Below are 27,832 nucleotides of genomic sequence, written 5' to 3'. Positions count from 1 at the left end.
GTATACATCAGTGCAAGAATTTCCACAACAAGTGCAATGACATGTACACATAAATGTAATCTTGACAAACTCCACCCATAGGATGATTATTAGCATATATTACCATTTCAATTACCACCATTGTGTAAGAAGTCCCATTTCAGATTTCTATCTGGCCAGGAAGTGTTTATAATCATTATTTCAAGAGAAATCCCATTCAGAAAATGGAATCCTATTCAGAAAATAATTTTCTTCAAATATGACTTAGTTTAACAAATTGTTTAATGCAAAAACATTTCTATGACATGCAGAGAGTTGCCTGTCTTTAATAATGTTATTTCCAATATGTTCCCAATGGCATCACATCTGCTTCTATCCATAAAAATAAAGTATTTAATTTCAAACAAAAGCTGACTTTATCTGTGTGTGTGTGTTAGGCAACTTAGGATACTGTCAGTCATTACTAGATATCGACCGACAAAGTGTCTTACTCAAAATTCTCATGCATACCAAACCAATATCTTATTATGTACAGACGAACACAACCTGGACATTTTTCACTTTTTATTTCACATTTGGAGTCATAGCAGAGTAAAGGGCTGAGGCCTTACTGATTAATCACTCAATGGAAAGGCCAATTATCCATCTCGATCTCACCTCGTGTTGAGAATATGAAAAATTATAATAAGTCAAAAAAATCACTACATAAATGTAAGCCTAATTCTATTACTGTAAATCCATATCAGACAAAAAATTAAAATGTTGACACTATCTTAGGAGTGATACGGTTCACAAAACTCACGGTTCGGTATGATATGGTACAGTGGTGTCACGGTTCTGCACGGTTTCGATACATTGACAAAATAAATGCCTGAGAAATATGTAATTTGTATTTAGATTTTCCATTCATTATAATACTAAAAACATGGATAGCTTGTATAACACTGTTTACCAGAATATATTAAGGTTACAGTTAAATACTGGATATGGGCTTAAAGTGCAGTCTCTCAGATTTAATTTGAGGGTATTCACATCCAATTTGGAGGAAGGGTTTAGGAATTACAGCTCCTTAATATGTAGCCCCCTTTTTTTTAAGGGACCAAAAGTAATTGGACAATTGACTCAAAAGCTGTTTCATGGGCAGGTGTGGGCAATTCCTTTGTTATTTATTCATCAGTTAAGCGGGTAAAAGGTCTGGAGTTGATTCCAGGTGTGGCATTCGCATATGGAAGCTGTTGCTGTAAACCCACATCATGTAATCAAAGGAGCTCTCAACGCAAGTGAAACAGGCCATCTTTAGGCTGCAAAAAAAATTCCATCAGAGATAGCAGGAACATTAGGAGTGGCCAGATCAACAGTTGGGTACTTTCTGAGAAAAATAGAACAAACTGGTGAGGTCTGCAACACAAAAAGGCCTGGACATCCATGGAAGATTAGGATCCTTTCTATGAAGCTAACTGAAGAACACTCTCCAGGAGGTAAGCATATAATTATCCAAGTCTACCATGAAGAGAAGAGCAAATACAGAGGGTTCACCACAAGGTGCAAACCATTCATAAGCCTCAATAATGGATTTGAGTTTGCCAAAAAACTTCAAAAAAATCCAACCCAGTTCTGAAACAGCATTCTTTGGACAGATAAACTAAGATCATCCTGTACCAGAATGACAGGAAGAAAAAAGTAGGCTTGAATTGGCAAATGATCTGAAGCATACAGTAGGGTAGTCAGTAAAACACGGTGGAGGCAGTGTCATGGCATGGCCATGCATGGCTTCCAATGGCACTGCGTCACTAGTGTTTATTGATGATATAGGGATATGTTATCTGCTCAGATTCAGCCAAATTCAGCAAAGTTGATTGGATGGCGCTTCACTTTACAGATGGACAATGACCCAAAACATACTGAGAAAGCAACCCAGGAGTTTTTTATGGCAAAAAAGTAGAATATTCTGCATAGCCAAGTCAATCACCTGATCTCAACCCGATCAAGGATGCATATCACTTGCTGAAGACAACTTTAGACAGAAAGACCCACAAACAAACAACAAAGTAGCATTGCCAGTTCAGCCAGGAAGACCGAGTGATAATTGGTCAGCAACGCTTATTATTAGAACGGGATATTATTAGAATGTCAGGTATTGTCGCCTTTTATTTTGTGGGACTCTTGTCACGGGGGGCTGCAATGGTGCATAGTATTCACTTTGTCATTTATGTCTAGTGGAATTGACCGTATTGTAGGACTGTGTTTCATTTATGATGTGCTACCTACTGCAGTTGCTTCGGTTGGTGCCTTCAGTTCTGTGAACGGATTCTGGCTGTGGTATGCTACACCAAGGCCGAGCAGGTTCCTGTCAGTGTGGTCGGCTGCACCGACGTTATAGCAATCGTGGTCTATCGTTGCTCTGCATGTCGTTCTCTTTTGGCATTTCACATTTAGTCCTTTCACTAATACTGGTTGATGCTTTTGTTCTTTTGGTTTCATGTCTCTACCTGCGATGAAGGCATTGGCTGGTGGCCAGGATCGCCTGTCCTACTTCATTGCTGACAAGCCGATGACGCATTCTGGTTGTCATCCCTGATCTTCCCGCTCCACTGATGTCGGGAGTTGTCTCTGTGTTCATACTCATGTTAAGCTCAAGTTTCTGCTGGTTGCTACCCAATTCTGGCAGTGCAGTCAATCTGGATTCCTGCAAAGACAGTGGCCATACCTGTCTGCATGTCTTGACCTGCTGGTCATCGTCCATGCTACCTGTTGCTGTGGCCGAAAGCGTGTTCTCTCTACTCATCACCTAGCACAGCTTGAGGAGGTCTAGCTGCCCGTCAGAGTCCGGGTCCATTGGGTATCATTCAATGACTACATTGGGGGGTGGGGGCTTGTGGCGACAGGTCATGTGCAAGCACTTGGGCTTGTCGAGTGTTGGGGGGACTGATTCAGTCGGGGTCATCAAATTGGGTATTCCACCTAGATGGCTGGTGCATCTTGCTCTGGCTCTCACCTGGTGGCATCAGGTGGTAGTGTTGTTTCTAAGGGCAATGTATGGGTGCTGCGCCGCCGAGTAGGTTTATTCTCACCTAACAAGATGGCTGGTCCATCTTCCTCCAGCAAAGCACCTTGCGGAGTGTTATGTGAGAATGAGTGCTAGGTCTGTGAGTGTTCATATGGGTGATGCGCCGCTAAGTAGGTTTATTCTCACCTGACAAAATGGCTGGTCCATTTTGCTCCTTCGAGGCACCCCATGGTGTGTTTGGTGGGAATAAATACTCAGTCTGAGAGCACTGTATGAGTGATGCGCCGCCCAGTAGGTTTATTCCCATCTGACAAGATGGCTGTTCCATTTTGCTCCTGCGAGGCACCCTGCAGTGTTTTACGTGGGTATAAATACTCAGTGGAACGCATGTCTGAGTGTCGGGCGGAGCTGGTATCGACAGGGTATCAGATGGCTCTCCGCTGTACGATGTAAAAACTGTGCATGTGTAGTACCTCAAAGGTATTATTTTTATTTTTTTAACTACTCAGCATGACAAAGGAGTTGAAAAGACTAGCTTTGAGTGAGGAAGAGAGGAGTTCAATTCTGGCTTTACTGGCAGAGGGATACAGTGAGTGTCAGGTTGCTTCTATCCTGAAAATTTCAAAGAGGTCAAGCAACAGACATTGGGGACAACAAAGCTACAGACTGGCAGAGGGTGAAAATGACTGTCTACTGACCGAGATGACCATCAACTCATTCGAATGAGCTTTGCCCAACACCTAGTCGTCAAATGGTTAGATGGAGACCTAGAGAGGCCTAAAAGCCAGTGTCTCACACCCACTGTGAAATTTGGTGAAGGATTGGTGATGATCTGGGGATGGTTCAGCAAGGCTGGAATCGGGCAGATTTATCTTTGAAGGACGCATGAATCAAGCCAAGTACAAGGTTATCCTCTAAGATCACCTGCTTCCTTCTGCTCTGACAATGTTACCCAACTCTGAGAATTGGTTTTTCCAGCAGGACAATGCTCCATGCCACACAGCCAGGTCAACTAAGGTGTGGATGGAGGATCACCAGATTAAGACCCTGTCATGTCCAGCCCAATCTCCAGACCTGAATCCCATTGAAAACCTCTGGAATTTGATCAAGAGGAAGATGAATGTCATCAAACAAAGCTAAGCTAGTTGAAATGTTGTGCCAGGAGTGGCATAAAGTCACCCAACAGCATTGTGACGACTGGTGGAGGGCATGCCAAGACACATGAAAGCTGTGATTAAAAATCAGGGTTATTCCATCTAATATTGATTTCTGAACTCTTCCTAAGTTAAAACATTAGTATTTTGTTGTTGAATAATAAATATGAATAATTTTTGTTTGGTTATGAAAATCTATGTTTGGTTATTTTGACCAGTTGTTGTTTTCTACAAATAAATATTTAAATAGTTTTATTTGGAATTTAAGAGTAATGTTGTCAGTAGTTTATAGAATAAAACAAATGTTCATTTTAATCAAACACATAACTATGAATAGTAAAACCAGAGAAACTGATAATTTTCCAGGGCTGTATATCTTCCAGGTAAAATGCGCTTTCTCAAATTAAGCCAAGGAGGAAGGCCCGCCTCACAGAAGGCGATTGGTTGGTATGGGATTGCTTGAAACTTGTGGCATACACCAAAAATTATAAATTGCCATTCCACTGGCACTGAATGTAACGACTACTCAGTCCGACAAAGGTGTGGATTCATACGTAGAATGAGGCAGGAATCGTGGTCACCGGGAAGCAATGGTCATACACAGGTAGGCAAACAGGCAGGTGAAAACAATCAGAACGTAAAGGACAGGCTACATTTAAGAATGTACCACTTGGTCATACTTCTGACCTAGTCTAAAATCAAATATACTCTGGATTTAGCCAAGAGAAATTTATTTATTATTCCAATTGGACTCTTAATATCTCACCCGGCACAGCCAGAAGAGGACTGGTCACCCCTCTGAGCCTGGGTCCTCTCTAGGTTTCTTCCTAAAATTCGACCTTCTTAGGGAGTTTTTCCTAGCCACTGAAATTCAACACTACTGTTGTTTGCTCCTTGGGGTTTAAGGCCGGGTGTCTCTGTAAAGCACTTTGTGACAACTGCTGTTGTAAAAAGCGCTTTATAAATAAATTTTGATTGATTGATTGATTGAAGAACAATCGGGAAAACCGAACAAAAGAGGTTACATTCAAGAATGAAACCAAAATCCAAACAAAAAAATCAGAACCTCACTGAACAGTCTGTGTTGCTAAACAACTATTACAGTATTACAGTGCCTAATTAGCTTACCCAACATGTTTATAAAAGACACAACAAAAAATCCTACCTAGTTCTGCTTTATTTCAAGCTTTTGTCTGTTTTTATATGACCAGAACAAAACATTCAAATGGGTAGAATATAGTCTACTATGATACTAATCATTGATTGTTATGTGGCTGTGTTCTATTCCATATTTATTCGTAATTTTGTAAAGATATTTTTAAAAATTATACACTTCGCCATGTTGCAAAAAAAATTGTAATAACTGTTTTAATTCATAGTGATTAACTATTATTTCTGAATATATATTTAATTATAGGTCTACACAGGAATTCCTATCCTTTTCATTAGTCATAATTATTTTAACATAATGCTGGTTAATTTCAGACTGTTATGGAACTTTTTGACTAAGGTGCATTTGAGAAATGTCTGTCTTTCCATTGCCTGGTATGTAGATCTTTACTTTGATTGTGACACACGTGTCTGTATAATATCAGAGGATTATTAGGTATTTGGGCCATGTCCTCCTGCCTGGATAACGAAGGGTGTCAGTCTTTTGTTCCTCAGGAATGTGGTCCTTGGGGGGAGTAAGGTCAGTTGGCCCCTTTGGGTAAACACTACAGTAAACATTATGGCAGGAAGGATAAGGTGGGGGGACAGCCCACCCTTTGGGTAAAACCTATGTGACAAAAGACAGATGGCTAGCCACTTACCACACCCCTTTTTTTATGTAATAAATACGGATTGTGCATGTTTTGAGTCAGAGACTCCTCAGACGATTATGTTGGTAAGCGGTTGACGCGTCTCTCATATTTGCATAATAGTTAATAAAACTGTTAGAATGTGCCAAGAGAATTTTGTCTCTGTTCCGTACTCCGAGTGTCGATACATGGAATTACCATCACAAGACTTTTACCAAGTGAACAATAATTTTACTTCACTGATGCTACTTTTCTGCATAAATATTCCTTGTAGACTGGATCTGTTTCTTTCAATAGAAGGACATTAATAAGAAATTACTTTTCCCACCACATTTCTTGGATAAAGTTCTAGACCTTAATGAAAATAATTCAAGTATTCAATGTAACGCATTAAACTTCAGAGATGTCAATCTGTCCAGTTAGGTATGGAAGCATATAGTTAACTTAATTCAAATGTTAATGCAATCCTTAATTCAAATGTTTTCATTTTTCCACATGCTGTGTGATGGAACTGCACATTTTAGAGTGGCTTTTTATTGTGGCCAGCGTAAGGCACACCTGTGCAATAATCATGCTGTCTAATCAGCTTCTTGATATGCCACACCTGTGAGGTGGACGGATTATCTCGGCAAAGGAGAAGTGCTCACTAACACAGATTTAGACAGATTCGTGAACAATATTTGAGAGAAATAGGCCTTTTGTGTACATCGAGAAAGTCTTAGATCTTTGAGTTCAGCTCATGATAAAAGGGGGCATAAACAAAAGTGTTGCATTTATAATTTTGTTCAGAGTAATTACACCCTATGATATTCTTTTGGTGGATAACAAGTCTTCTAACAGTTTATTCATACTATTCATAGCGTGAAGATATAACTACATTTTGGTGGGAGTAGCAGACCGTAATAGGAAAACGTTAAGTCATAATTTAGCTAGATTAAAGTATGATTACAGATTATACACGTATGCGATATCATCAATCAAGAAAGGACCATTCGATTATCACTGTCACAAGATATCTTTAAAATGAAATGGTGTAACCATCAGTATTATCATATGATAAGTTTCCAAGGTGTTACGCTGCTATATTATTGTGCTGGGGGACATGAGGGATGTACTACTAACTTTTCTCAGTTTCCTCCAATTTTAAATTTTAGAAGGAGATGAGGTCCTGGTCCACACCTGCGGATTACCTGGTTTGGGGGGACCGTTGCTGTTCCTGTCTTTGTCCACCTGGTCATACTTCTGACCTAGTCTAAAATCAAATATACTCTGGATTTAGCCAAGAGAAATTTATTTATTATTCCAATTGGACTCTTAATATCTCACCCGGCACAGCCAGAAGAGGACTGGTCACCCCTCTGAGCCTGGGTCCTCTCTAGGTTTCTTCCTAAAATTCGACCTTCTTAGGGAGTTTTTCCTAGCCACTGAAATTCAACACTACTGTTGTTTGCTCCTTGGGGTTTAAGGCCGGGTGTCTCTGTAAAGCACTTTGTGACAACTGCTGTTGTAAAAAGCGCTTTATAAATACATTTTGATTGATTTTGATTGATTGATACGTTTAGTCAGGGTTGGGTATGTTACTTTTTAAATGTAGTCTGTTACAGTTCCGTTACCTGTCCACATTTGTAATCAGTAACGTAACTTTTTTATTACTCAAACTCAGTAATGTAATCTGATAACTTTCATATTAAGAGGCACTGGAAAACCAATAGGAATAGCCTATAACCTACTGAACCTTTTGCGGTATCAATCAATGTTAGAGTTTACATTGCGGGCCAAAAACGGAATTCACATTTACCTGCCTTTGGAAATGGGTTTCTAAACCATTGCTTTTTACTTCAATATGATTGGGCTACATCTCTACATTACACGCTAAAGGTCTGTCAGATATTCAGTCATTCCAGTTAATCCAATAAACCTCGATCTTCCAGAATCTGACTTTTTATCTAAACATAACCCAAAATCTAACCCACAATAATCTGGTTGCATAAGTGTTCACACCCTCTTTTAACTGGGGATGTGGCTGTGTTCAGAATTAACCAATCACATTCAAACTCATGTTAAATAGAAGTCATTACACACCTGCCATCACAAATAAAGTTCAGCTGTTTTAGTAGGATTTTCTTAGTTGCATCTCAGAGCAAAGCCATGGCCCGCAGAGAGCTTCCAAAGCATCAGAGGGATCTCATTTTTGAAAGATATCAGTCAGGAGAAGGGTACAAAAGAATTTCCAAAGCATTAGATATACCATGGAACACATTGAAGACCGTCATAATCAAGTGGAGAAAATATGGCACAACAGAGACATAGAACTGGACAAGAAGAAAACTGGGCAAGGGGGCTTCCAAGAGGCCTACAGCATCATTAAAGGAACTGCAGGAATTTCTGGCAAGTAATGGCTGTGTGACAACAATCTCCCATATTCTTCATATAAATGGGCTATGGGGTAGGGTGGCAAGATGGAAGCCTTTTCTTACAAAGAAAAACATCCAAGCCCGGCAAAAGTTAGGGTTAGGGTTAGGGTTAAAATAAACATCAAGTCCCCCAAAAGCATGTGTGAAAATGTGTTATGGTCTGATTAAACCAAGGTTTAACTTTTTGGCCATAATTCTAAAAGTTATGTTTGGTGCAAAAACAACACTGCACATCACCCAAAGAACACCATACCCACAGTGAAGCATGGTGGTGACAGCATCATGCTTTGGGCTGTTTGTCTTCAGCCGGGGCCTCAGTCAGGGTGGAGGCAATTATGTTCCAAATACCAGGCAATTTTGGCACAAAACCTTCAGCCGTCCGTTAGAAAGCTGAAGCTCAAGAGGAAGTTCACCTTTCAGCACGACTACGACCCAAAGCACACATCCAAATCCACAAAAGCATGGCTTCGCCAGAAGAAGATTAACGTTTTGGAATGGCCCAGCCAGAGCCCAGACCTGAATCCAACTGAACATCTGTGAGGGATCTCAGAGAGATCTCATTGTTGAAGTTAAACAATGTATATTAGTTTAGGGTGTTGGGGAAACGACTTTGGTCTGAGTCATCAAGTAGGTTATTCCACTATCAAGATGGCTGTTGCATCTTGCTCCGGCAGGCACCCGGTTGCAGGTGGGAGTGATGTTTCTGAGGGTGACGTATGGGTGACGCGCCGCTGAGTAGGTTTAATCTCACCTAAAAATATGGCTGTTCCACCTTGCTCCGACAAGGCACCCTGAAGTGTGTTATGTGAGAATATCAGATGGGTATCAGATTGTTCTCCGCTGTATGATGTAGTGTCTGGCAGTGGTTTTGCAGTGTTGGGGGATTGGTACAGCATACCTTGCTGATTGCCATTGGATTGCATAAAAAAAATCTAATGTATGTTATTGAGGTAGTATCGTATACACATTCATGTGATGGAAATTGGTTACCTTAAAGGAGCATAACCTAAGACATTCATGTACAGGGCTGTTAATATGTTCTCCAAAAATTATTAAACTCATACATGGTGTTTTCTGTCTGAACTGTTATTGCTTGCTGTTTGGGGTTTCAGGCTGAGTATTTGTAAAAGCACTTTTTGATAATTGCTGATGTAAAAATGGCTTTATAAAATAAACTTGATTGAACTGAATTTCTACAATAGATTCTCCAAAAAAGGAAATCACTGGTAAGCTTAATATGAGCCTAATATGACCCTTACAGTGGATTACCTTAAAATGCTAATCATAATGTGGTAAAGAACAACTGTTGTACTGTAGGCAAACTGCAGGTATTTGATGGAACATGCATGATTCTTTTCACACTGTTTTAGTCTTGCTTTTTGACTTGTTTTTCTTTACATACATTGAAATTGTTTGCAGTATATATCATGACTTTGAATAGAAAACTTTGTCATCTGTGCTTGAAATATATTTTATGTAAGAATTGTGCACATGAATATTACAGTATAAGGCCAATTTAAAGACTGCAGTATTATAGTTTGTATTATCATTACACATTACACATTACACAGTGTTATGTTCAATAGATTGTATTGAATTTAACTGTCATTACACAAATTACAGTTTGATTGTGGGATAAATGGTGTCACAGCTGTTTTCTATAATCAAAAGTGAAGTGTCAATTAGTGTACATTGGTTCACTATGTACTATCTCAACTACAGGCTGTTGATCACTGTGAGTAATCAATACTAAGATCTTGAGATGGGGCCTTTCCGTTTGTTTTGTTGTTTTAATATGTGGGGGGATAACTTGGACAATTGTAAATTAACAAATAACTGTTGAATTTAAACAATGTATATTAGTTTATGCCCAGAACCAACAACTAAACATGATATGGACCATTATCTGCTTAAGTTGTTTTAACCATCTAATGATTTAGGATTTCACTGGAAGTCTTGTACAATATATTGATAGTATGAAAAAACTGAAAAACAAGTTACATAAGAAAATGTATGTTGTCAACATGTGTTTAATTACTGCTCAGCATTTTACCATGAAAATCACATTTTATGCAACACAGTAAAACAAATTAAAGTTATTGATCTCTTTGGTCTTTACTCAGCAGCTTCTTTGGCCTGTAGGAACAACGATATCAGTGTTATTAAAGAACATGACATCTGCAAATAATTTAAATGATTAGGTATTGAAGGCTTTTTTAGCCGTAACTAAAACATATCTTCTAAAGGTTAGCAGCAACCCTGTACCTTTCCACTATCGCGGCTTTTGGCTCTGAGCTTGTTGACTTGAGATTCAGCAATGTCAGCACGCTCCTCTGCCTCCTCCAGCTCATGTTGCACCTTTCTGAATTTAGACATATGCTGGTTGGCAGCTTCCTCCTGGGTGATAAAAATAGGAGAGCATAACATCAGCAAGGCTGTGATCTCCCTTTCAAAGTTTCATAGAAGTGGGTACAAATATTGTATTAAATTACCTAATATAATGAATTTCTTTAACAAATAACTATTGACAAATACAATTTTGTAATATCTTCAGGACCTGGTAAAAGTTTAAAACTCACTGCTTCCTCAGCCTGCCTCTTGTAGGCCTTCACTTTCAGCTGCAGCTTATCTACCAGGTCCTGAAGTCTTTTAACATTTTTCTTATCCTCTTCATTCTGTGGGAGAAGATCAATGATGAGGAATAATCAATGCTCTACACTTTCATACACAAATACCTGTGATAGTGTAAAAAAAGCATTTCCCTTACCTGGTAAGTCAGCTCTTTGACTCTGCGCTCATACATGCGTACCCCCTTAACTGCTTCTACACCTCTTCTTTGCTCAGCCTCTACCTCAGACTGAAGCTCACACACCTTTGTACAGTAAATGAATAGAGACATGTCTTTGAGTTCTTGACATCAATCAATGTCTTTGTGAAACTGAGGTATACTTCTAAATCAGCTTAAATATAATGAAATACATCTATCATACAGGAATCATCTTAAATCTACTGTAACCCATCTGCTGGTAACTGACCCTGGACTCCAGTTTCTGGAGCTGCTTCTTGCCTCCCTTCATGGCCAGATTTCAGCCTCATCCAGACGGTGCTGCAGGTCCTTGACTGTGACCTCCAGGTTCTTCTTCATCCTCTCCAGGTGAGAACTGGTGTCCTGCTCCTTCTTTAGCTCCTCAGCCACCATGCCAACCTAAAATGTGGTATATATTGAAGTTTTTGTTGTGATTGCCCAGCTGCCATTGAATATTAGGCTGAAGCAAGTTGATGTAATTGAATAAATCATGAGAACTCACATCAGTGATGGCCTTCTTGGCCTTCTCCTCTGCATTCCTGGCTTCCTGGACAGAGTCATCCACCTCTCCCTGCACCTGCACTAAGTCATTCTCAAGCTTCTTCTTGGTGTTTATAAGGCTGGTGTTCTGGAGACAGAAAAAAATAGGATTGGTTTGAATGCAAAAGAACTTGCAAGTCACAAAGCAGAAATGATAGAAATGTATTCAAGGTGTATGTAAACGGCATACTTGGTTGTATTGAATTAGAACTTGTTTTTGACACATACCTGTGAGTGCAACAGACCAACGCGTTCACTGGCATCAACCAGCTCAGCCTCAGCCACTTTGCGACTCCTCTCTGTCTGTTCCAAAGCAGCTCTCAGCTCCTCAATTTCAGCCACCATCAGACTGTTTCTGCGCTCCACCATGGCTACCTGCTCCTTCATGTCCTCTGAGCCACGGATGGCATCATCAAGGTGCAACTGAGCATCCTGGATTTCACAAGAACATGGTTTCATTAGAACTTGTGGAAGTAGTGGTCATAGAATTGATGATAGACATTTTGGTAATAATTTAACCAATATTCATACCTTTCTACAGAACATTAATCCTCTCTCTTTTCAATGTATCTGTTCTATTCTGTTCCACAGATTGACAAACAAAACCCTTCCCGTGTTCAGTATTTATGCACTTGATGTCCCAGTCCCTCTACCTTGAGCTGCCCCTGCACATTCCTCAGCTGTTTCTGGGCCTCTGCTGCCTGCCTGTTGGCATGGCTCAGCTGGATCTCCATCTCATTCAGGTCTCCCTCCATCTTCTTCTTCACCCTCAGAGCGTCATTCCTACTTCTGACCTCAGCATCCAGCGTACTCTGCATGGAGTCAATAACCCTTTGGCTGTTCCTCTTAGTCTGTTCCATTTCCTCATCCTTCTCTGCCAACTTCCTGTCCACCTCACTCCTGACTTGGTTCAGCTCCAGTTGTACACGCAGAATCTTTGATTCCTCATGCTCCAGTGTGCCCTGAGAAAAGCGAGGCAGTCAGATTAATCATATTCATGTTTTTATATTAAAACCAATGTAGACCTAGCATAACACTGAATTTCCCATTTTTACCTCAGCCTTCTCTAGAGCGGTCTGGATCTCCAATTTTTCTGTCTCCACAGTTTTCTTGGCCTTCTCCAGCTCATGGATGCTCTTGCCAGTCTCTCCAATTTGCTCAGTCAGGTCAGAGATCTCCTCTGTACACACAAACACAGGACCAACTTAGACGTGGGAAAATATTACCAAAGCACTGGAGTGATATTTAATTACTGTATATTAACATTAAAAGCCACCTTGACAAACCACTTGTTTTTCGAAGGAATGCCATATATGAACATATAACATAGTCATAGGAACTTAATGTAAAGGTGCCATAATAATTTTGATCGTTACAGTTCCCTCATATTAAATAACACTAGTCTAATATAAATCAAGTACTCACGTTGCAAGTTCTTGTTCTCTCTCTTCAGAGTTTCCAGCTGATCCAAAGCCTCCTCATAGGAGTTCTTCATCTTAAAAAGTTCAGTGCTGAGAGAGCGAGCCTCCTTCTGAGCTCCTTCCAACTCTGCTTGGCCCTCCTCATATTTCTGCTTCCACTCTGCCAGAACCTAGGGAAATCCATATATTATAAATCAGAAATATGCTATTTTATGAAAATTAATGATTGTACTTCAAACTGAAAATATCACCCTAGGGTACAATTTCATAATTTTCACCTTGTCAAAGTTCCTCTGCTTCTTGTCAAGGTTGGCAGCCATTGCGTTGGCTCTCTCCACATCAATCATGAGGTCCTCCACCTCTCCCTGCAGTCTCTGCTTGGTCTTCTCCAGGGAGGCACACTTGGAGTTAACAGCCTCAATAGTCTCCTCAGCATCCTGTAGACGCTGGGCCAGCTTCTTCCTGTTAGTTGGTTGGTTTTATAATGCAAAACATGTCACAACACATTCCCACAACACTTCTCAACGCCCTGTACCATCCTAACCATTCAAACTATATTTGTGTTCCTGCAGATCTGTGTGACTCACTTGGCCTCTTCCAACTCTTCTGTGCGCTGGATGGCATCCGTTTCATACTTAGTCCTCCACTGAGCCACCTCACTGTTGGCCTTGGACATGCCACGCTGCAGCTCTGCCTTAGCCTCCTGTTCCTCCTCAAACTGCTCCCTCAGGAGGTCACAGTCATGGTGAGCAGACTGGACACCATGGGCCAGTGCATTTTTAGCCTGTGAGAGAAAAAGAATAAGACAACGATTGTAGTGACAATAAAACTTGGAGAGTCAGAGAGTGGCATGCCACAGTGAACATGTAGGCATGTCTCTAAACTCTGTGATTGGTTGCCATCTTGGATCCCTTACCTTGACCTCCTCCTCAATATGCCTCTTTAGCTCCTCCACTTGTTGGGTGAATGCCTGTTTGCCTCTGGTCAGCTGAGAAACCAGGGCTTCCTTCTCCTCCAATTGACGGCTTAATTCACCTGCAGGGATATAGGACTATATTGTTATACGTCTTTCCTATAAGATGATAAATAGATGTTAATGTATGGTAGGAAGACAATATGTGCTGAATAGTACTGTAGAAACTGTGTGGAGTGGGCTTTTAGTCCCACAGAATTAAGTGTACTATTGAACAACATCATTGGCTTTTTGGTCATTGTTTTGGTTACCATTTTCTGTTAGGAGTCTGGCCCTCTGTGCGCTGGTGTCAGTGATCTGGAGAATGTTTTCATCATTCTTAGCCTTGAATTCACTCAGCTGGTCCTCAAGAGTACGGCACATTTTCTCTAGATTGCCCTGTTAGTACAACGTACCATCATTACTTCAGTCCAATTGAATGACGATGTCAACTCTAAACGATCACTACTGACCTTAGCCTTGGCGACGGCCTCCATGTTACTGGAGAGGTCATCTATTCCATCTTATACTCGCTCTTTTCCTTCTCCAGCTTCTGCTTGACACGCTGCAGGTTGTCAATCTGCTCCCCGAGGTCAGCCACGCTGTCAGCCTGCTTTTGCGCAGAGCAGAGGCTGTGGCTTCGTGCTTGCAGGGTGGACTCTTCAAGATCACGACGCAGCTTCTGGAACTCAGCCTCACGCTTCTTGTTCATCTCAATCTGAGCAGCAGTGGCACCTCCGGCCTCCTCCAGCCTCTCGCTGATCTCCTCAAGTTCCCTGGAGAGATCTGCCCTCTGCTTCTCAACCTTGGCCCTGGCAGCACGCTCAGCCTCTATCTCCTCCTCCAGTTCCTCAATACGGGCCTACAACAGGAGGCAGGAGTAGCAGAAATAATATCAAGTCAGGACAATCTTTCACCTACAATACAACTGAATAATTTTCTTCAGACAATGATAATGTGTATTTGCATTGTTATATATTTGCAAGTGTTGACATATGCCAGTTAGACTGATATATTCAGTTGACAGTGACACATGCAGTAGTCAACACAGAATGGTAAGAAGCAAATAGTAGAGGGTTCTAGATGGCCTGTAGCCATTTCACCATAGTCATTTAATCAACTGGGAGAGGATTCCAAATAGTAGAGATCACTAATATTGTTAAAGAAATTTAACACTGAAGAAAACTCTTCACACCTTCTGAGCACTCAGGTGCCACCAATATAAAGGGATGTCTCATCAGAATGTATTACTCAGGTGTTTTTCCATGTTCTGTACCTGGAGTTCCTTGATCTTCTTCTGCAACTGAGCTCCCAGTGACTGCTCATCCTCAATCTTACTTAGGAGTTGGGAGGTCTCAAATTCCTTCCTAAGAAATACAAACATGTCAATTATTGTCAACAAAATGTGAATTAAAAAAATATTGCAGGTAATAATGTTGTCACTTCTTTGTTTACTTCTTAATTTTCTCATCAGATTGCTGCTTGTCATTCTCCAAGTCCATTATGGATTCTTGGGCCAGTTTCAGATATCCTTCCAACTTTCTCTTGGCTCTCTCAAGGTCCATGCAGAGTTTCTTCTCTTGCTCCAGAGAACTCTCAAGCTATCAGATTAAAACACACAAATGAAGTGATGATAGTTTCTTGTTAACGTCTTGCACACTATGAAGGCCAACATTTTAAACTCCACTTACGTCATCCACTTGCTGTTCCAGCTTAGTCTTAGCCTTGGTCAGAGTGTTAACTTTGTCTTCCTCTGCCTGCAGGTCATCTAGGGTCTGCTGGTGGGACTCTTGGAGAGCTTTCTTCTCCTTGGTCAGCTTTGCAACACTCTCCTCCACAGAAGCCATCTCCTCTGTCAGGTTTTTAACCTTTTTTAAGAGAGGATATTGTTTGACATACTGTATATGGTAATAAATTAATTCAGATTATAATTATGAAATGTACTATATACTGAACAGCAGATAACAGTGTACACCATGCTATTATGCTTAATGGATGGAGGAGTAGAGCCTGTAATCAATGTGTGGAGTTCCCTGATACTGAAAACTAATCTAATCCTGCTACTGAAACCTAATCAAATTTTGCTTCTGATATCCTGCCAATGAAATTCTATTTGGGTCACAAACATGACCATAATATGACTTGAAATCTTTTCATGTTAATAAGTGTTTTTTTTAACAATCTACCATCAACATTGTTTTTATATTTTATATTATTTTATAGACTATGGTAAGGCACAATACCTTGTTTTCAGTAGCATGCTTCTCTTTCTCCACTTTGGCCAGGGTGAGCTCCAGGTCATCAATGTCCTTCTTCAGCTCAGAACACTCATCCTCCAGCTTCCTCTTTTTGGCTGTCAACTCAGCACTGATCTCCTCCTCATCCTCCAGCCTCTCATTTAACTCTGAGTTTGGCTTCCAGCTGGATCTTGCCCTTGATGAGTCCCTCACACCTCTCCTCAGCATTGTTCAGATTCTCTGCATCCTGGTGTATGAGGAGAAGGAACAGAAGGAAAATCACAAACCTACTCACTTAGTGAATCAAAATATAAACATATATTTTAGTCTAATATTTTTTTTAACTTAGATTAACTTAAATTAAGGGCCAATAAACACGTGTTAGTGTGCGTGTGTGTATGTGCAAGAGTGTGTTAAATACAAACTCACAGATGCAACTTGGAGTGACAGATCATTCTTCTCCTGCAGCAAGGTCACCATCTTCTCCTCCAGCGCTTTCTTCTTGGCCAGAGCTTTGGCCAGGTGCCAGGTCCGACTGCATTTTCTCATAGTTCTCCTTCATGTTGGCCAGCTCCTTTTGTCTCAGCACTCTTCAGCATGGGTTTGATCTTAAAGTACAACTTCATCCATGGCCAGTGTTTCACATTCATGAATGAGCAGATGTTGTACTGGATGGCATAGATTGATTCTCTGGTCGAAAAAAGGTAGGATGAGGTATGTGAATGACATGATAGGAAGAGTTATGTGATTGACACACTTAAAGCAACATTTTCAGATTTGGATATCAAACAGAACCCCACCTCTGCTTTTTGTATACAGCTGAAAAATTGGACTTGGAAATTGAAAACCCTTTTATCACCAGTGACATCATTATTTTAATCTTATGAGGAATAGTAAATTTTTTTAATCATATTCAGATAACATAATTTCCATATTTTATCATGTATGGTATCAAATTCCATTCTGAATATACAGCTTTGGAAGAAATGAAGAGACCACTTCAAATGTATGGCAACCATTCCATTCCATTGTCTGTTAAATTCCAACACAGGCACACCTAATATTACTTAATGAGGTACTGATTAGGTGATTACCTGAACCAAATTTTATTTAACGAGGACAAGTATAAAAACCACTGCTGTGGTCATCAATATCCTCTTGCAATAGGACTAGCTGGATGTCAAAAACAGTACACGTAGTACCTCAAAAGCAATTTGAATAAAATAATAACTATTCAGCATGACAAAAGAGTTAAAAAGAAAAGCTTTGAGTGAGGAATAGGAGGCTTCAATTCTGGCTTAACTGGCAGAATGATACAGTAAGCGTCAGGTTGCTTCCATCCTGAAAATTTAAATTACGACGGTTCATAAGAACAAGGTTAAGCAACAGACATTGGGGACAACAAAGCTACTGACTGGCAGAGGGCGAAAATGACTAACCCTAACCGAGATGACCGTCAACTCATTCAAATGTCACTCAACAACCATAGAATGACATCAAGTGACCTACAAAAAGAATGGCAAACAGCAGCTGGGGTGAAATGCACGGCGAGGACGGTTCGAAACAGGCTCATAGGGGCAGGGCTGAAGTTGTGCAAATCTAGAAAAAAGCCCTTCATCAATGAGAAGCAAAGAAGAGCCAGGTTGAAATTCTAATTCATAAGGATTGAACCGTAGAGGAATGGAGTAAGGTCATGGAGTGGAGTAAGGTCATCTTCTCTGACAAGTAACATTTTCAGCTTTGCCCAACATGGAATGGAGTACGGTCATCTTCTCTGACGAGCAACATTTTCAGCTTTGCCTAACACCTGGTCATCTAATGGAGACCTGGAGAGGCCTAAAAGCCACAGTGTCTCGAACCCACTGTAAAAGTTGGTGGAGGATCAGTGATGATCTGTGGATGCTTCAGCAAGGATGAAATCGGGCAGATTTGTCTGTGTGAAGGACGCATTAATCAAGCCATGTACAAGGTTATCCTGAAAGAATACCTGCTACCTTCTGCCCTGACAATGTTCTCCAACTCTGATAATAGTTTTTTCCAGTAGGACAATCCTCCATGCCACACAGCCAGGCCAATCAAGGTGTGGATGGAGGACCACCAGATCAAGACCCTGTCATGGCCCACCCAATTTCCAGACCTGAACCCCATTGAAAACCTCTGAAATGTTATCAAGGGGAAGATGGTAGGGTCACAAGCCATCAAGCAAAGATACTTGAAGCTTTGTACCAGGAGTGGCATAAAGTCACCGAACAGCAATGTGACAGACTGGTGGAGAGCATGCCAAGACGCATGAAAGCTGTGATTAAAAGTCAGGGTACTTCCACCAAATATTGATATCTGAACTCTTCCTAAAACTTCCTTAAAACATTAGTTTTTTGCTGTTGAAAAATTATATGAATTAGCTTTCTTTGCATTATTTGAGGTCTGAAAACAACTTTTTATGGTTATTTTGATCAGTTTTCTACAAATAAATGCTCTAAATTACTTAGTAATTTTGCAGTGGTCTCTTAATTGTTTCCAGAGCTGTATATAGTTGATGTCAAAATAACTCTGTGTATGTGAAATATTTATGTTATGAGGCAATTACAAGATGCTGAAGTTCAACTAACATACATTACATATTCTTAGAAAGCCTTGCCAAGATGTCTATTATTCCTCACCTCCTCTCCATCATCTTCTTAAACTCTCTCCTCATGAGATATCCACGACTAAGTGCCTGGAGCATGCGGACCAGAGCAGCCAACTTCTCATCTCTCATCTCTCATCTCTTCCAGGACACCCAGAAGTCCAGCTTTGAAGAAAACCTGAGACAGGTAAATATGTTCAATTCTGGAACCCCAGTCAGAATTTGATAGAATGGACTTAATTGAAAAAATGAATGTATCACCTAACTGTAAATTTCCATTTTGCTGGGTATATTGGACTAAACTTGGTGTGTCCAAACTTGTATTCTTCATGATTTACATCAATGGACCCAAGTAGCTTCTCAGAAGCCTTCTTGTTGTTCATGAACTGTCCCTCAGGGATGACGCTGGCATTCAGTACTTTGTACCTGGATGATGATGTTTTGTTTTATTACATATCCAGTTATGATAGGTTGGTTATATTCTGTAAAAGGTATGCCTTTCCTAATGCTGGGAAAAGCCCTCAGAGTAGATCTATTTTGGTATATATGTCTGTGTGTGTAATAAGTACCTCTGCTTCACTTTGGGGAGGCACAGACACTTCAACATCTCAGCTGAGTTCAGGCCCAGCAGGTATGCGATTTTATCAGCCACTGGAAAGAGAGAAACAACCCCAATATAATCAGGCACACAATATCTCTTGTTTCTGACATTACAGCAAAACACAACTTCCATTGGACAACTGTTTTGAGAGTCATATTTCTCATTTTCATCCAGTGTAATTTCTGGAGGTTAGAAGATGTTCTCCAAAAATAATCTTTAGCCTGACTTTCATCAAAGGGAATAGGACTTATGTTTTACACTGAATCAAAGAGTGGGCCTTACCCTCTGTGCCGTCTGGCTCAGCCTGCTCCTCACGCTGCTTCTGCTTGAAGTGCATGTTGCCATGGTGAATTACAGCTCCTGTCAGCTTGTAGATGGACGCTTTCTCTTCATTACTGAAGCCCAGAATTGTAATGGCATCCTGGAATCAGAGGAAGTACAAAAATGAAAAACTGCTCAGTTACTTTACATAATATATCTGTAACTGTTATACAGCTCTGGAAAAAATTGAGAGACCACTGCAAAATTATCAGTTTCTCTGGTTTTACTATTCATAGGTATGTGTTTGAGTAAAATGAACAGCTTTTTTTTATTCTATAAACTACTGACAACATTACTCCCATATTCCAAATAAAAATATTATCATTTAGAGTATTTATTTGTAGAAAATAACTGGTCAACATAACCAAAGAAATATGCAGACATCAAATAATGCAAAGAAAACGAATTCTTATTCATTTTACAACAACAAAATACTAATGTTTTACCTTAGGAAGAGTTCAAGAAATCTATATTTGGTGGAATAACCCTGATTTTTAATCACAGCTTTCATGCGTCTTCTTGGGTGACTTTATGCCACTCTTGGCACAAAGATTCAAGTAGCTCGGCTTTGTTTGATGGCTTGTGACCATCCATTTTCCTTTTCATCAAATTCCAGAGGATTTCAATGTGGTTCATGTCTGGAGATTGGGCTGGCCATGACAGGGTCTTGATCTGGTGGTCCATCCACACCTTGATTGACCTGGCTGTGTGGCAGATTCCAGCCTTGTTGAAGCATCCCCAGATCATCACCGATCCTCTTCTCATTGATGAAGGGCTTTTTTCTAGCTTTGCACAACTTCAGCCCTGCCCCTAGAAGCCTGTTTCGAACCGTCCTCACCGTACACTTCACCCCAGCTGCTGTTTGCCATTCTTTTTGTAGGTCACTTGATGTCATCCTACGGTTGTTGAGTGACATTCGAATGAGTTGACAGTCATCTCTGTCTTTGTAATTTTCAGGATGGAAGAAACCTGACGCTCACTGTATCCCCATGCCAGTAAAACCAATTGCATGGGTAAGAAGACCTTAGCTCTGCTAAAACCACAAACATTTTCACATTCAAGAGAACATGTCATGAATATAATCACCATCACCACCAACTGTCCAAGCAGAACTGCACACGATTGTCATGATCACTAAAAGTATATTGATCATGACCCATAATTTCAGATTTGATGGAAGCCTTGAAAAATGTCTAAACATTTGCCCAACATTAATTGGATAATGTATGAGATATAAAATAGAAATATGTGAAAGTATTTGACAATACCACCACTAATAATATGTTATTATGCTGTCATTATATTATATGTTTCTGTTGGATTTGATACAAATTTAGTTTTTTATAATTGTCAATGATCTGTTTTTTATATTTTGAAGCTTTGTACAATACTAAAGGTTTTACGCTGCTCTATGATTGTGCCGGGGAGTAAGGGAGCAGGGGTTCTAACTTTTATTGCATCCTTTTCCGTTTAAAATTAGGAGGACATGAGCCCTTGGACCACATCTCAGGACTACCAAGCCCGAAGGACTCATAGCTGTCCCTGTTCAAAGTCCTCCTGATTGTATTGCAGATCAAGTAGCTGATTATACCTGACAATTCAGGCTGGTAAAAATTTATTTATGGAATACATTTAATTGAATTTATGGCATTATATGATTTCTGGGTCTATTTCCTTTCTCATCATGGAATGCTCTGTGTAGATAGTCTTCAATTTGCTCTGCTGTCAGATGAATCCTAATCCAAATAAGTAATCAATGCATTTTGACACTTACAGGCGAATACCACTAATCAATCATTGTCTCTTAGCCAGTGTCATTGGATTTTCATTGGATCTACATTTCTTGTACATCAAAGTACATTAGTTGATGGATCTTTCTATCAAGTTGATAGATCTTTCCCAAAGACCTAGTCAATGTTACGAAATACTAATTTCTATATTTGTGTGGACTATGACATTTTCATGATTCTGCTACAGATGGAATAATTTCCCTTAAATCTCTACATTCCATACCAACTATATCAGGTTTGTGGCCTGTCATCATCTGGAAGAAGATGTGGTAGCCTCTTTCATCAAGTAACTAGACTCTGAAATTAGAATCGAGATACAACCAAAACCAACTCACAGGTCTCAATGTCAGCTTTAGCCAATTTGGGTCCTTGGAAGTGAATCCTGATGAATTTCCCCTACAGTAGATCATTTGGTTATAAAATATTAGGATTTTTTTTTTGTCATACACCAAAAAAATATTTTGCCAGTATACTCTTCATACTTAGAAAGCGAGACGAGTTGTCATTTCTCACTGTCTTGGCATTACCATAAGCCTCTAGCAGAGGGTTAGCTGCAATGATCTGGTCTTCAAGAGACCCCTGAATGAGACAAACACAGGTTGCTCTTAATCTGCTAAACTGGGGATGCTTTAAACATGATTAGGAAAAGTGTACACATCCAACCCAATTGAAATGCGTTAATAAAGCAAAAATGAGCATCTGCATTTTGCCGGGCTCTTGCTTTTTCTTTTCACCACCAGGCACAGCAATGGTGGCAAAGTACTGGATTACACACTTGGTGTTGACAGTCTTTCCTGCACCGGATTCTCCACTGGTTCATATGACAAAGAAATACGTTTTTTAAAGACAAGTAAGATTGTCAGATTGGCATTTACTAAGAAATACTGTAGCATGAAGCAGTACATTTTTGACCAATGACAAAAATCACTAAAAATCTATTAATCAATTATTTATAATAAAATCCAACCTATTGCAATAAGTTGTAATTTTTTATATATATTTTTTTATATAAACAGCTTAAGTAATGAAGATGGACTGGTTCTCCTTATCTGTGAACAAAAACATGTTGCTTATTATTCTGTAAAACATTACGGGTGGGGATTGGGGGGATTTTACCCCCCTAATTAAGACTTAGACCCCCCCAAAAGATCGAAACATTTCTATATTGTTCTTATCTGTAATCGTCAATATTCCAATATATTTACCATATTCATGCTTGGAAGAATCTTGTAATATGATTTCAGACACTTCTAAAGTGGACCTTACCATTTCTCAACAAGCTGTTGGGGGAAAATGGTAAGGTCCCCCCCTCCCCCCCCGAGATAAAAAATTAAGAAGCGATATATACGCATGCAAAGTTGACCCCCCAATTGTCATTGTATAATTCGCACTCTGAGTAGGCCTACATGATTTCATATCCATCCAATCATTCATCCATCCATTCAGGCTTGTACCTATCTGCATGAATTGAAAGCCATTGTCAGAGACAGAGAAGATATGGGGTGGCGCCTCAACTCTCTTCTTCCCTCTGTAGGCAGCAACAACCTCTGCATCATACACAGGAAGCCAATTGTAGGGGTTCACCATGACACAGAAGAGCCCTGAAAATGTCTGTATGAAAGAGATTTTATTACAGGATTAGAAAAATCATAGATTGTCCCCCATGAATATAATACTGGACTGCATATCTGTGTCTGTCTGTAGGATTTACTTTTGTACATCCACAGGTACATCTGGGTGAATACTGTGTCTTGCCATCGAACTTAGAGGCAAGGTTATGCCTCTTACCCTATTTTTCCTAAAGTCAATAAGTTCGGTACAAAGGACTCTCTCTTCATAAGGAAAACATTTGCCTCAGAGAAACGGTCAGCCAAGATGTAATTTCAGGCATTTGGGATTTAATGAAAAATGCTATTCCTCTATTACCAAACAAGGCATCAGTTAACATTCTGTCCCCCAATTTTGCTTTTGCATATTTGTAATGGAGTGTGTAGCTTTTAATGTGGTTCAACACTGCGTGCACAATGATTAGGCAAGTGAGTATTCTGATCGTATCATTATTTCTATGCACATTTTCCAACCCCAAACCACATAATCTTCAATGCTCTTTGGATTTAATCATTTTCAGGTGATACATATTTGTGTAATGAGGGAGGGTGTGGTGAAAGTGAATTACACCTTATATCAAGGTGCGCATAATTATTAGGCAGCTACATGCCCTAAGGGTAAAATGTGCCAAAAAAAAGATTTAACTGACACTGAAAAGTCAAAAAACTGTAACATGCCTTTCAGACGGATGCAACACTCCTGAAATAGCTAAACTATTGATGCGTGGCCACCAGACAATCAAATGTTGTGTTGTGTCAACTGGGGCTCAAAAAATGCACAGAGATGAAAAGATGCAAATTAATTGCAAAAGACTTGAAAATAATTAAACGCTACCAGGAACCCATTATCCTCCAGCGCCACTATAATCCAGGACTGCAACCTACCTGGAGTGTCCAGAAGGTGTCAAGTGCTCAGAGACATGGCCAGGGTCAAGAAGTCAGAAAGAAGTTGAAGCGTATAGATTGGGCAAAGAAATATCTGAAGACAGATTTTTAATGTTTTATGGACAGATGAAATGACAGTGCCTCTAATGGACCAGATGGATGGGCCTGTGGCTGGATCACTAATGGACACAGCGCCACTTCGAGTTAGGCGCCAGCAAGGTGGAGGAGGGGTCCTGGTTTGGGCTGCTATCATTATGGATGAGGTAGTTGGATCTTTTTGGGTTGAAGATGGACTGAAACTCAACTCCCATACCAACTGCCACTTTCTGGAAGATACTTTCTTCAAGTAGTGGTACAGGAAGAGGTCCTCAGCATTCAAGAAGGCCATGATCTTTATGCAGGACAATGCTCCATCACATGAATCCAAGTACTCCACGGTTGGCTAGTAAGCAAGGGCCTCAAAGACGCCCGAATAATGACCTGGCCCCCTTCCTGGGGGGGGCTAAGCCCCGAATGTATTATGATCCTAGCGACGCCTCTGATGCATGCAGTGTATAATGGCCACATATATTTCTTGATGTTTCATTAATGAATAATGACATTTGACAAACATGTTCAGGAGAATTAGCCAGGCTAAATATCTTAGACACCACTAGATTTTTATTAAACCCTTCAGGTCATCAGACCCTGATCAGTCTCAGGTGTGCGGGAATGTCATGTTTTGATGGGTGGAGTTCCTGACTCCACCAGCAGATAGAGCCATAGTTGTTCATGGTTGCAGCCATCTCAGGGGAATGTAGCACCCTTCCAAGACACAGCCTCTAGTGACATCACACAGCATAGATGGCACTCATACTCCTATCACAGCTCCTTTAGTAAATGAAGGAGTTTATGTGAATAGGAAGTCTTTCCACAGCATTAATGTGCAGATAGGCCAACAAAGAATTGTACTTATTTCTTGCTAGAGAATTTTACTAATTACTTACATATAAGTTGACTGTAGCCACTGAAAGGTATTTGATTAGGTAGGGGAGGCATCACAAGCATCACTATTGCTTTTACTGATATTATACTTATCCTGTTTGAAGTATATATTTTTATTTCATCTTCAGTCACTGCCAAGTATGTTTTGTGCCTTTTTGGTTGCACCTGCAAGAATAGATTACCTTACTTAGTCCAGGCAAGCGAGCTCAGTAGTGAAAACTGCCCAAAAGAAACTATACTTCCTGAAGAAGTTTGGCATGTCTGTACACCATTCTACAGGTGCACCATTGAGAGCAGTCTCTCAGGCTGCAGTACTGCCTGGAACGGCAGCCACTCCGATCACAAGTCCCTCCAGAGGGTGGTGAAGTCTGCAGAGCGCGTCATCGGCTGCCATCTTCCGTCCGAGCAAGGCATCTACCATACACAATGCCTTAGGAAAGCACTGAGCATCATAAAAGATTACAGCCACCAAGGCTATGGTCTATTCACACTGTGTCTGCCGTCTGGTTGACACTACCTGGAGCATCGGAAACACGCACTTCCAGACTCACAGTTTTTTCCTTCAGGACATTAGGCTCCTCCACCAGCAACACTGATCTATGATCATACTGATCACACATGAATGTTCCAAATGCTCTAATGTCTTTCTATTTACATTAGAATATTCTTTAGTATGTACCATTCATAGACATATTACACAATATTTATAATATAAATATTCAAACGCCCTTTTATTAGAAACTTTTTATACTTTTTATTAGAAAATTAGAAAAAATAATATATTGCTATTTACCTCTGAAATATTAATGAAACATGGGTTTAACGTGTAGCCTATTGCCTGTTTAACAAACTAAAGGTCCTTCATGTAAACACCCTATGTTAAACACTTGATTCACGTGTGTAGTCCTATAACATGGAATCAAACACACCAACATAGCAATCCATGATTGGGATTATAGTAGACAATATTCCTCCTATTCTTTTTATGTTTTATTCTGGCCATATAAGTACAGACGCAGGCTTGAATAACAGCAGTTTCGACGTTCTCACAGATGCCTCCTGGTGTCCTTTCTTATTTTTTATTTTATGTTTTTGTCCATGCCACACCGCACTGTAACCTGCCGTGGCATACCACAGTAATAACGAGGCATACCGCGGCATGCCTCATCGCAGACCGCCCCCTTGGGTCTGAAATTAAATGAGCAACATTTGTATCTGCGTTCCATTGATGAGGGCTTTTTATTTCCTTGTGTACTTGCTTTACTCAGGGTTAACTTAACTCAGAGTTGACTGTTACCACCTGTTCTGAAACCGTCAACTCTGAGTTTGACAGCTCAGAGTCAATCTACCCAGAGTTGTGGGTGTCAACTCAGAGTATGTTAACTCTGCTTTCTGAAATAGCCCTATGATGTGTTTATAGCCGTAAATATAAATATTTTAGTTTTAGCTTGTGCATGAAAAACTGTTTTCTTCCAATCTATATTCTGATTAATTCCTCAATCTCCCAGGTGTATTTTATACAGAGTACCTTCAATGTGCATGTCCTGACAACATAGGTGCACATAAATTGGCTGTAAAGCCGAAATCTCGATTTCTTCATTTACTCGGAAGAGGTTGTCAAATCTGAGCATTAATTATTAAGTATTCACACAGTATTAAGACAATATAAATGTTTTTTGTTGGAAATGAATGTGCCTAGATAAGAACAACAGAAACATCTGTGTCTAAATCTCCTGTCTCTAAAGGTTGTGCTCTGATAACCACAGGCATGTTAACATTGACCATCTGGCATGGGGGTTACTGTCTTGGAAACATAATCTTTGCTAGGTAGACACGTCCTTCAATATATATATCAGCATTACAGTGAAAAGATTTATTGAAAAGGACAACTCAAATAAAGTATTTATTCCAATAAATACAAAATTTATTTTCTCCCTTGATTTGTGCAGGTTCTCTATTATTTAACCACTATACGTAACTGCTAAAATCTATCAAGTTTAAGTTACCCTTCCTGTTTCCCTTCCTGTCAGTATGTTGTCAGTTATTGTGCGTCCTGAGATGCAAACTCTTGTTTAACCAGGAAAATACAAGACTTTTCCTGCTAGACTGAGATAATGAAGGGGCTGGGCATGCTGACATCCTGAGTTCTGATTGGTCTGCCGAATCACTGGTTTTTGTCATTACACCCATAGTTGCTCAGTAAAATTGCTACCTGGGGTTTTTCAAAAGCAGACAACTGCAATCGAGTTGCTACAGCTGTGAACCTCATTGCTGCCCTGAATTTAGCTGGCTTTATCAAAAAACCTCTTTGGGAACAAGTTGTGAGATACTACTTTTTGGAGGACAGTGATGCCATGACTCAGAAGATGAATCGGACAACAATAAGGAAATCACTGACTTATACTGTACGAAACTTTCAGTCAAAATTGAGGCATTTCATTGCAATGCCAGTGGTCAAAAGGAAAACGCTGGCTCGTCTTGTATATAACAACTGTCCATGGATTACATTTACAAGAAAAGGACAACCATGGAATCTATGATTGAGACAATGAAAGATGCACACATTCTTGCATTGAACACATTGAGGGTGAACAGTAGCGAACACACACAGTGTAGTAAACAAAGTCAACAGACCAAACGCAAATGACAGATGACTTTGTATGTAATCAGAAATAATCCGTCTGCCGCAAAACATTCACATGTACAGTG

At 40.1% G+C, this 27,832-nt stretch overlaps 1 pseudogene; it reads right to left on the bottom strand.

Moving 5' to 3' along the window:
- Positions 1–10,376: 10,376 nt before the first annotated feature.
- Positions 10,377–23,405, bottom strand: LOC117594215 (annotated as a pseudogene).
- Positions 23,406–27,832: the final 4,427 nt, after the last annotated feature.

The sequence above is a fragment of the Esox lucius genome, unplaced genomic scaffold (genome assembly GCF_011004845.1).
Source record: "Esox lucius isolate fEsoLuc1 unplaced genomic scaffold, fEsoLuc1.pri scaffold_47_arrow_ctg1, whole genome shotgun sequence".
NCBI classification, from domain to species: Eukaryota; Metazoa; Chordata; class Actinopteri; order Esociformes; family Esocidae; genus Esox; species Esox lucius.
Note: the sequence above shows the minus strand (reverse complement) of the source record. Positions and strands in the feature narration are given on the sequence as shown.